Below are 8,475 nucleotides of genomic sequence, written 5' to 3' on the forward strand. Positions count from 1 at the left end.
TTTTGGAGTGACTCTATACCTCCTTTTCTCTAGTTTTTATGTGCACAACTTAGGGTATAAAAGCAGCACTGGAAAATAAAGTTTTGGGCCTTGCTCACTGAAGCTTGGTCTCCCCATGTCGTTCTTTCTCTTTTTCCGTCCTTTTCTCTATTCTCCTTTTTCTGGTTGAGATCCTTGGAGTGCTTGGCCCTCTGCTTTTATTTATCTGCCTGGGCTTCTAAGACCCACTCGAGGTGGTGCCCTGGTGGGCTGCCTGCGGTGATTCAAGAGGGCGTCTGCGGCCTATGTAAACAGAGCAAACCCCGTGCTTGGGTTTCTCTCTCTCTCTCTCACTGACGCCGACGCCTTTCATCCCGAGGATATCCTGGGCCATATCGAGGCTGGTCCCCGATAATTGTGAAAATGCGTATACTACCTAAAGTAACATACATTCAATGCAATCCCTATCAAGCTACCAACAGTATTTTTCACATAGCTACAACAAGTAATCTCACAGTTTGTATGGAAATACAAAAAACCGCGAATAGCCAAAGCAATCTTGAAGAAGAATGGAACTGAGGGAATCAACCTGCTGAACTTCAGGCTCTACTACAAAGCCACAATCATCAAGACAGTATGGTACTGGCATAAAGACAGATATATAGATCCATGAAACAAAATAGAAACTCCAGAGATATATCGATGCACCTATGGACACCTTCACTTTCACAAAGGAGGCAAGAATATAAAATGGAGAAAAGATAGATTCTTTAACAAGTGGTGTTGGGGAAACTGGTAAATGAATGAAACTAGAACACTCCCTAACATCATACCCAAAAACAATCTCTAAATGGATTAAAGATCTAAATGTAAGACCAGAAACTATAAAACTCCTAGAGGAGAACATAGGCAAAACACTCTCTGACATAAATCACAGCAGGATCCTCCATGAGCCACCTCTCAGAATATTGGAACTAAAAGCAAAATAAACAAATGGGACCTAATGAAAATTAAAAGCTTCTGCACAGCAAAGGAAACTATAAACAAGGTGAAAAGACAGCTTTCAGAATGGGAGAAAATAATAGCCACTGAAACAACTGACAAAGAATTATTCTCCAAAATATACAAGCAGCTCCTACAGCTCAATTCCAGAAAAATAAACGACCCAATAAAAAATTGGGCCAAAGATCTAAACAGATATTTATCCAAAGAAGACATACAGATGGCTAACAAGCACATGAAAAACTGCTCAACATCCCTCATAATCAGAGAAATGCAAATCAAGATGACAAAGATGTACCATTTCACACAAGTCAGAATGGCTGCTATCCAAAAGTCTACAAGCAATAAATGCTGGAGAGGGTTTGGAGAAAAGGGAACCCTGTTACACTGTTGGTGGGAATGAAAACTACTACAGCCACTATGGAGAACAGTGTGGAAATTCCTTTAAAAAACTGGAAATAGAACTGCCATACAATCCAGCAGTCGCACTCCTGGGCATAAACACTGAAGAAACCAGATTTGAAAGAAACACGTATATTCGATTGTTCATTGCAGCACTGTTTGTAATAGCAAGAACATTGAAGCAACCTATATGTCCATCTGCAGAAGAATTGATAAGGAAGCTTTGGTACCTATACATAATGGAGTTTTACTCAGCCATTAAAAAGAATGCATTTGAATCATTTCTAATGAGGTGAATGAAACTGGAGCCTATTATACAGAGTGAAGTAAGCCAGGAAGAAAAAGAACAATACAGTATACTAACGCAAACAATTTTGAAAGATGGTAACGATGACCCTGTATATGAGACAGCAAAAGAGACACAGGTGTATAGAACAGTCTTTTGGACTCTGTGGGAGAGGGATGATTTAGGAGAATGGCATTGAAACATGTATATTATCACATGTGAAGCGAATCACCAGTCCAGGTTCGACAAATGATGCAGGACGTTTGGGGCTGGTGCACATGGATGACCTGGGAGTAGGATAAAGGGAGGAGGGATGTGGGAGGGGGGTTCAAGAAGGGGAGCACGTGTGCACCTGGGGAGGATTAATGTCAATGTATTGCAAAACCAATATAATATTGTAAAATAATTAGCCACCAATAAAAAATAATAATTAAAAATTTAAAAATAGAATTAGTGTGCAAGTAAAATTTCATCCAAGCAATAAACAATAAAGGAACCCTAATAGTAGACAAGTCTTTTAATCAAAAATGTTTTGAGACAAATCACATTCATTATGATTGTACAACATTTTTAATATTTATTTATTTTAGCTGGAGCAGTTAAATAATTACAGTATTGTAGTGGTTTTTGCCATTCATTGCTATGAATAAGCCATGGGTTTACATGTGTTCCCCATGCAGCTCTCCCCTCAGGATTAAAGTCTGGCTGAAGAAAATACGATTCTCAAAATTTTTGCTGTGCATTTTTCCCAGTCAGTAGCACAATTTCCCGGAGAAGGCAACGGCAAACCACTCCAGTACTCTTGCCTAGAAAATCCTATGGATGGAGGAGCTGGATAGGCTGCAGTCTGTGGGGTCGCTAAGGGTCGGACACGACTGAGAGACTTCACTTTCAATTTTCACTTTCACACATTGGAGAAGGAAATGGCAACCCACTCCGGTGTTCTTGCCTGGAGAATCCCAGGGACGGGGGAGCCTGGTGGGCTTCTGTCTATGGGGTCACACAGAGTCGGACACGACTGAAGTGACTTAGCAGCAGTAGCAGCAGGAGCAGCAGCACAAATTCCAGGATTTTAAAATAAATGATCCTTGTACAGACCTCAGCTTTCAAACTACATTTATAATTTCCTACTTAGGATACTTCTGAATATCAGAGGCTTACTATTCAGTTCAGTTCAGTTCAGTCGCTCAGTCGTGTCCGACTCTCCGCGACCCCATGAATCACAGCACGCCAGGCCTCCCTGTCCATCACCAACTCCCGGAGTACACTCAAACTCATGTCCACAGAGTCGGTGATGCCATCCAGCCATCTCATTCTCCGTCGTCCCCTTCTCCTCCCGCCCCCAACCTTTCCCAGCATCAGAGTCTTTTCCAGTGAGTCAACTCGTCTCATGAGGTGGCCAAAGTATTGGAGTTTCAGCTTTAGCATCAGTCCCTCCAATGAACATCCAGGATTGATCTCCTTTAGAATGGACTGGTTGGATCTCCTTGCAGTATAAGGGACTCTCAAGAGTCTTCTCCAACACCACAGTTCAAAAGCATCGATTCTTCGGCGATCAGCTTTCTTCACAGTCCAACTCTCACATCCATACATGACCACGGGAAAAACCATTGCCTTGACTAGACGGACCTTGGTCGGCAAAGTAATGTTTCTGCTTTTTAATATACTATCAAGGTTGGTCATAACTTTCCTTCCAAGGAGCAAGCGTCTTTTAATTAGGTACTAAAATATGAAAGAATTCATGTTTCTATAAATCGGTGACATCAACTGATAATCCTTCTTTACTTTTAGAAATAAACAAATGGAGGGAGGGAAGGAGATGGTGCAGGAAAATGATGGGGAGACCACTTTCTCTTCCTCAAATTCATCAAAAGAACCTTTGAACACTGAGTAAATTCCATGAAACAACTGAATGCCAGCTGAGGACATCAGGCACCCAGAAAAGCAGCCCATTGGCTTCAAAAGGAGATAGGAAAAAACATAAAAGATACAAAGAGAGACAAAAGAGGTAGGGATGGAACTCTGTCCTGGGAAGGGAGGCATAAAAAAGGGAGAAGTTTAAAAAGTTCCGAACACCAGGAAACACTCTCACTTGTGAGTTCATGGCGAGTTTCGACCTCAGAGGGCAACATAAGTGGGAAGAAAATGAGAGAAATAATCAAAACCCACAGATTACTCTCCCAATGGTAACTCCCAGCAGAGAAGCAGCGCAGACACCCGCATCCACCATTAGCAAGTTGGGGCTGGGCAGGGAGGTGCAGGCTTCATTGAGGACCCAGCCTGAATTCCTCGAGGGCAATCTGAAAGAGCTAACTGAAGATAGCAAAGCAGACTGTGGCATAGCTATCCCGCCAAAAGGCAAAAAACCCTAACCTAAGACTTTGCGAGACCGGCTCACAGAAGAAAGGACTGAGCAGAACTAGCCAGCTGCGAAGGCCCATCCCCCACAGAGACAGAAAGGGGAGGTCAGGCAGGGCCAGTAGGGGCCAATCACAGCCCCAGAAAGTCATCCGATACCAAAATGCAGGCAGACTTCTTTGCTGGCCAGGACTTCTTATGTTTCTGGCCAGTTGACATCTGCCTGAGAAGGTGCTTTGTTTGTATGCCCTGAAAACCAAGCAGCAGGGACTGGGGAGGCGATGAGTCACAGCTACCCTGCTGGCCAAACACCTGGTCACCTGAGCTGCTTAGACCGAGGAAGGACACAAAACGAAGGCCCAAACAAGTCTGTGTCTTTGTGGAGTACCTGAGTACCTGAACCCGAGTGGCTCAGACCAGGGATGTGCATCCATCCCAGCGCCTCTGTGAGAGAGGGTGAGGGTGGAATGATTTCCGAGAATGGAATTTAAACATATATATTATCATATGTGAAATGAATTCCCAGTCCACGTTCGATGCATGATGTAGTATATTCGGGGCTAGTGTATTGGGATGAACCAGAGGGATGGCATTGGGAGGGATGTGGGAGGGAGTTCAAGATGGGGAACACATGTGCACCCGGGGCAGATTCATGTCAATGTATGACAAAACCAAAAAAATAATGTAAAGTAATTAGCCTCCAATTAAAATGAATAAATTTTTAAAATATTAAATAACAAAAAAGAAAAAAAAATGGCAGTCAAACGAAGTGAGGAATACTTATGTCTAGAGTCTGAATTGATTCTGGCTATTTTAGCTCTGAATTTGAAGTTTTTGCTTTATGCTTTGTTTATACATACTAAAGCAGTCCTTGGTGCAGATTTTACTTGACAAACGCACCAGTATATATTTTACTTGACATATGCACTGTGATGCATTTCTTGTTATTTCCCCAAATTGGCCAAGGAGTGACTATCATTTTTCAATTTAAGAAACAATTTGAAATTGGAGAATAATAGCTTTACAATGTTTGTTACTTTCTGCTGTACCACAATGTAAATGGGCTATCAGTATATATACATGAGATTCCCTTTTGAGCAGCCCTCTCACCTGCTCTTGAGCCTCCTCTATTACCCCACAGTCCACTCGTCTAGGGCACACCAGAGCCCTGAGGAGGAGCTTCTCACCAGCTAACTACTTCATACTTGGTATTGTACATATGTCAGAGTATCTTGCTGAAATCGTGCCACTCTATACTTACCCTTCTGTGTCCAAGTCTGTTCTTTACCTCTGCATTTCTTTTCCCACCTTTCAGACAGATTCTTCAGAACCAGGATTCTAGATTCCACATATATGCATTAATCTACAATATTGGAGTTTCTCTCTAAATTACTTCATTCTATATAATAGGCTCTAGATACATTCATATCTCAAGAAATAATGCAAGGTTTTCCTTTTTCTGGATGAGAAATTTTCCATCCTATGGATGTACAACAGCTTCTTTATCCATTCATCAGTAGAGGAAACCTAGATTGTTACATAACTTATTTAATGTAAATGGTATTGCAGTGGATGCTGGGATACACATGCTTTTTCTTTTTTTGTCCTAATGGTGGTTTCATATGTGTATATGTCAAATAGTGGAATTTGGACATATGATAGTTTTATTAATACTTTTCTAAAGAACATTCATACTCTGCTCTATCTCGGTGGGAGTTGGTGATGTACAGGGTGGCGTGGAGTGCTGTAATTCATTGGGTCTCAAAGAGTAGGACACGGCTGAACAACTGAACTGAACTGAACTGCAAAACACTAGAGAATGTTCCCTTTCCTCCACATCATCTCCTTCATTCATTGCTTTAAGGTTTATATGTGTGTGAGTGTATATATATATAATATATATACATATATATAATATTTGTTATTTATAATATAAATGTTGATATATTATATTTATACAATAAATTTGTATTTTATTTTAATCATATTTTATATATTTTATTTTATTTATATATTTTAATTGTATTTGTATTATATTTTAAAATTGTATTATATATATGTACACACATACACACACACATTTGCTTCATTATTTGGTTACATTAAACCTTAAATGCTGCATATGGAGTTTAATTCCCTGACCAAGAATCAAACATGGAACCCCTGATTTGGAATCATGGTGTCTTAGACACTGGATCACCAAGGAAGTGCCCTACTGTCGATTTCTATGATGATCACCACACAGAATAGTGTGAAATTATACCTCATTGTAGTTTGGATTTGCATGCCTTTACTATGTTGAGGTGATGTTTGCTGGGCTCAGTTTCTGGAAAGATTGTTTATCACACATGCTTGTTGAATTTTATCAAAGTTTTTTTTTTTTTTTTGCATCTATTGAGGTGATGATTAAAAGGGGTGGCAAGAATACACAGAAGAACTGTACAAAATCTATCTTCAAGACCAAGATAATCACGATGGTATGATCAATCACATAGAGGCAGATTTCTTCGAATGTGAAGTCAAGCATCGCTATGAACAAAGCTAGTGGAGGTGATGACATTCCAGTGAAGCTATTTCAAATCCTGAAAGATCGTGCTGTGAAAGTGCTGCACTTAATATACCAGCAAATTTGGAAAACTCAGCAGTGGCCACAGGACTGGAAAAGATCAGTTTTCACTCCAATCTCAAAGAAAAACAACGCCAAGGAATGCTCAAACTACCGCACAATTGCATTCATCTCACACGCTAATAAAGACATGCTCAAAATTCTCCAAGCCAGGCTCCAGCATCCGTGAACCCTGAATTTCCAGATGTTCAAGCTGGTTTTAGAAAAAACAGAGGGACCAGAGGTCAAATTGCCAAAATCCTCTGGATCATGGAAAAAGTAAGAGAGTTCCAGAAAAACATCTATTTCTGCTTTATTGACTATGACAGTCTTTGACTGTGTGGATCACAATAAACTGTGGAAAATTCTGAAAGAGATGGGAACCCCAGACCACCTGATTTTCCTCTCGAGAAACCTGTATGCAGGTCAGGAAGCAGCAGTGAGAACTGGACATGGAAAAACAGACTGGTTCTAAATAGGAAAAGGAGTACATCAAGGCTGTATATTGTCACCTTGCTTATTTAACATACATGCAAAATAAATCATGTGGGACGTTGGGCTGTAGAAGCACAAATGGGAATCAAGATTGCTCGGAGAGGTATTAATAACCTCAGATACTCATATGACACTTTCTGACACTTATGTCAGAAAGTGAAGAGGAACTATAAAACCCCTTGATGAGCGTGTAATAGGAGAGTGAAAAAGTTGTCTTAAAGCTAAACATTCAGAAAACTAAGATCATGGACACTGCTCCCAACACTGCATGGCAAATTGATGGGGAAACAGTGGAAACATTGTCAGACTTTATTTTTTTGGGCTACCAAATCACTGTGGATGCTGATTGCAGCCATGAAATTAAAGGACACTTACTCAACGAGTCCATTGTAAAGGAGATCAATCCTAGGTGTTCATTGGAAGGACAGATGCTAAAGCTGAAACTCCAATATTTTGGCCACCTCATGTGACGAGTTAACTTACTGGAAAATACTCTGATGATGGGAGGGATTGGGGACAGGAGGAGAAGGGGACGAAAGAGAATGAGATGGCTGGATGGCACCACCAACTCGATGGACATGAGTTTGAGTGAAATCCGGGAGTTGGTGATGGACAGGGAGGCCTGATGTGCTGTGAATCATGGGGTCGTAAAGAGTCGGACACGACTGAGCGACTGAACTGAACTGAACTGACTCCTTGGGATGAAAGTTACCACCAAACTAGATAGCATATTAAAAGGGTAGAGACATTACTGTTCCAACAAGGTCCATCTAATCAAGGCTATGGTTTTTCCAGTGGTCATGTACAGATATGAGAGTTGGACTGTGAAGAAAGCTGAAGGCTGAGGAATTGATGCGTTTGAACTGTGATGTTGGAGAAGACTCGTGAGAGTCCCTTGGACTGCAAGGTGATCCAACCAGTCTATTCTAAAGGAGATCAGTCCTGGGTGTTCACTGGAAGGACAGATGCTAAAGCTGAAACTCCAATACTTTGGCCATCTCATGCGAAGAGTTGACTCACTGGAAAATACTTTGATGCTGGGAGGCATTTGGGGCAGTAGGAGAGGGGGATGACAGAGGATGAGATGGCTGGATGGCATCACCGACTGGGTGAATATGAGTTGAGTGAACTCTGGGAGTTGGTGATGGACAGGGAGGCCTGGCATGCTGTGATTCATGGGGTTGCAAATAGTCAGACAGACTGAGAGACTGAACTGAACTGAACTCAACTGAACTGAGGTGATCATATGGTTTTAATCCTGAAAATTGTTATGATGTATCTCATGGATTGATACACAGCTACCAGAGAATGTATGTATATCTGGGGAAAACCACACATATTAAATCTG

This window comes from Moschus berezovskii, chromosome Y, assembly GCF_049115385.1.
Source record: "Moschus berezovskii isolate FMDL1 chromosome Y, NW_MosBer_1.0, whole genome shotgun sequence".
Classification (NCBI taxonomy): Eukaryota; Metazoa; Chordata; class Mammalia; order Artiodactyla; family Moschidae; genus Moschus; species Moschus berezovskii.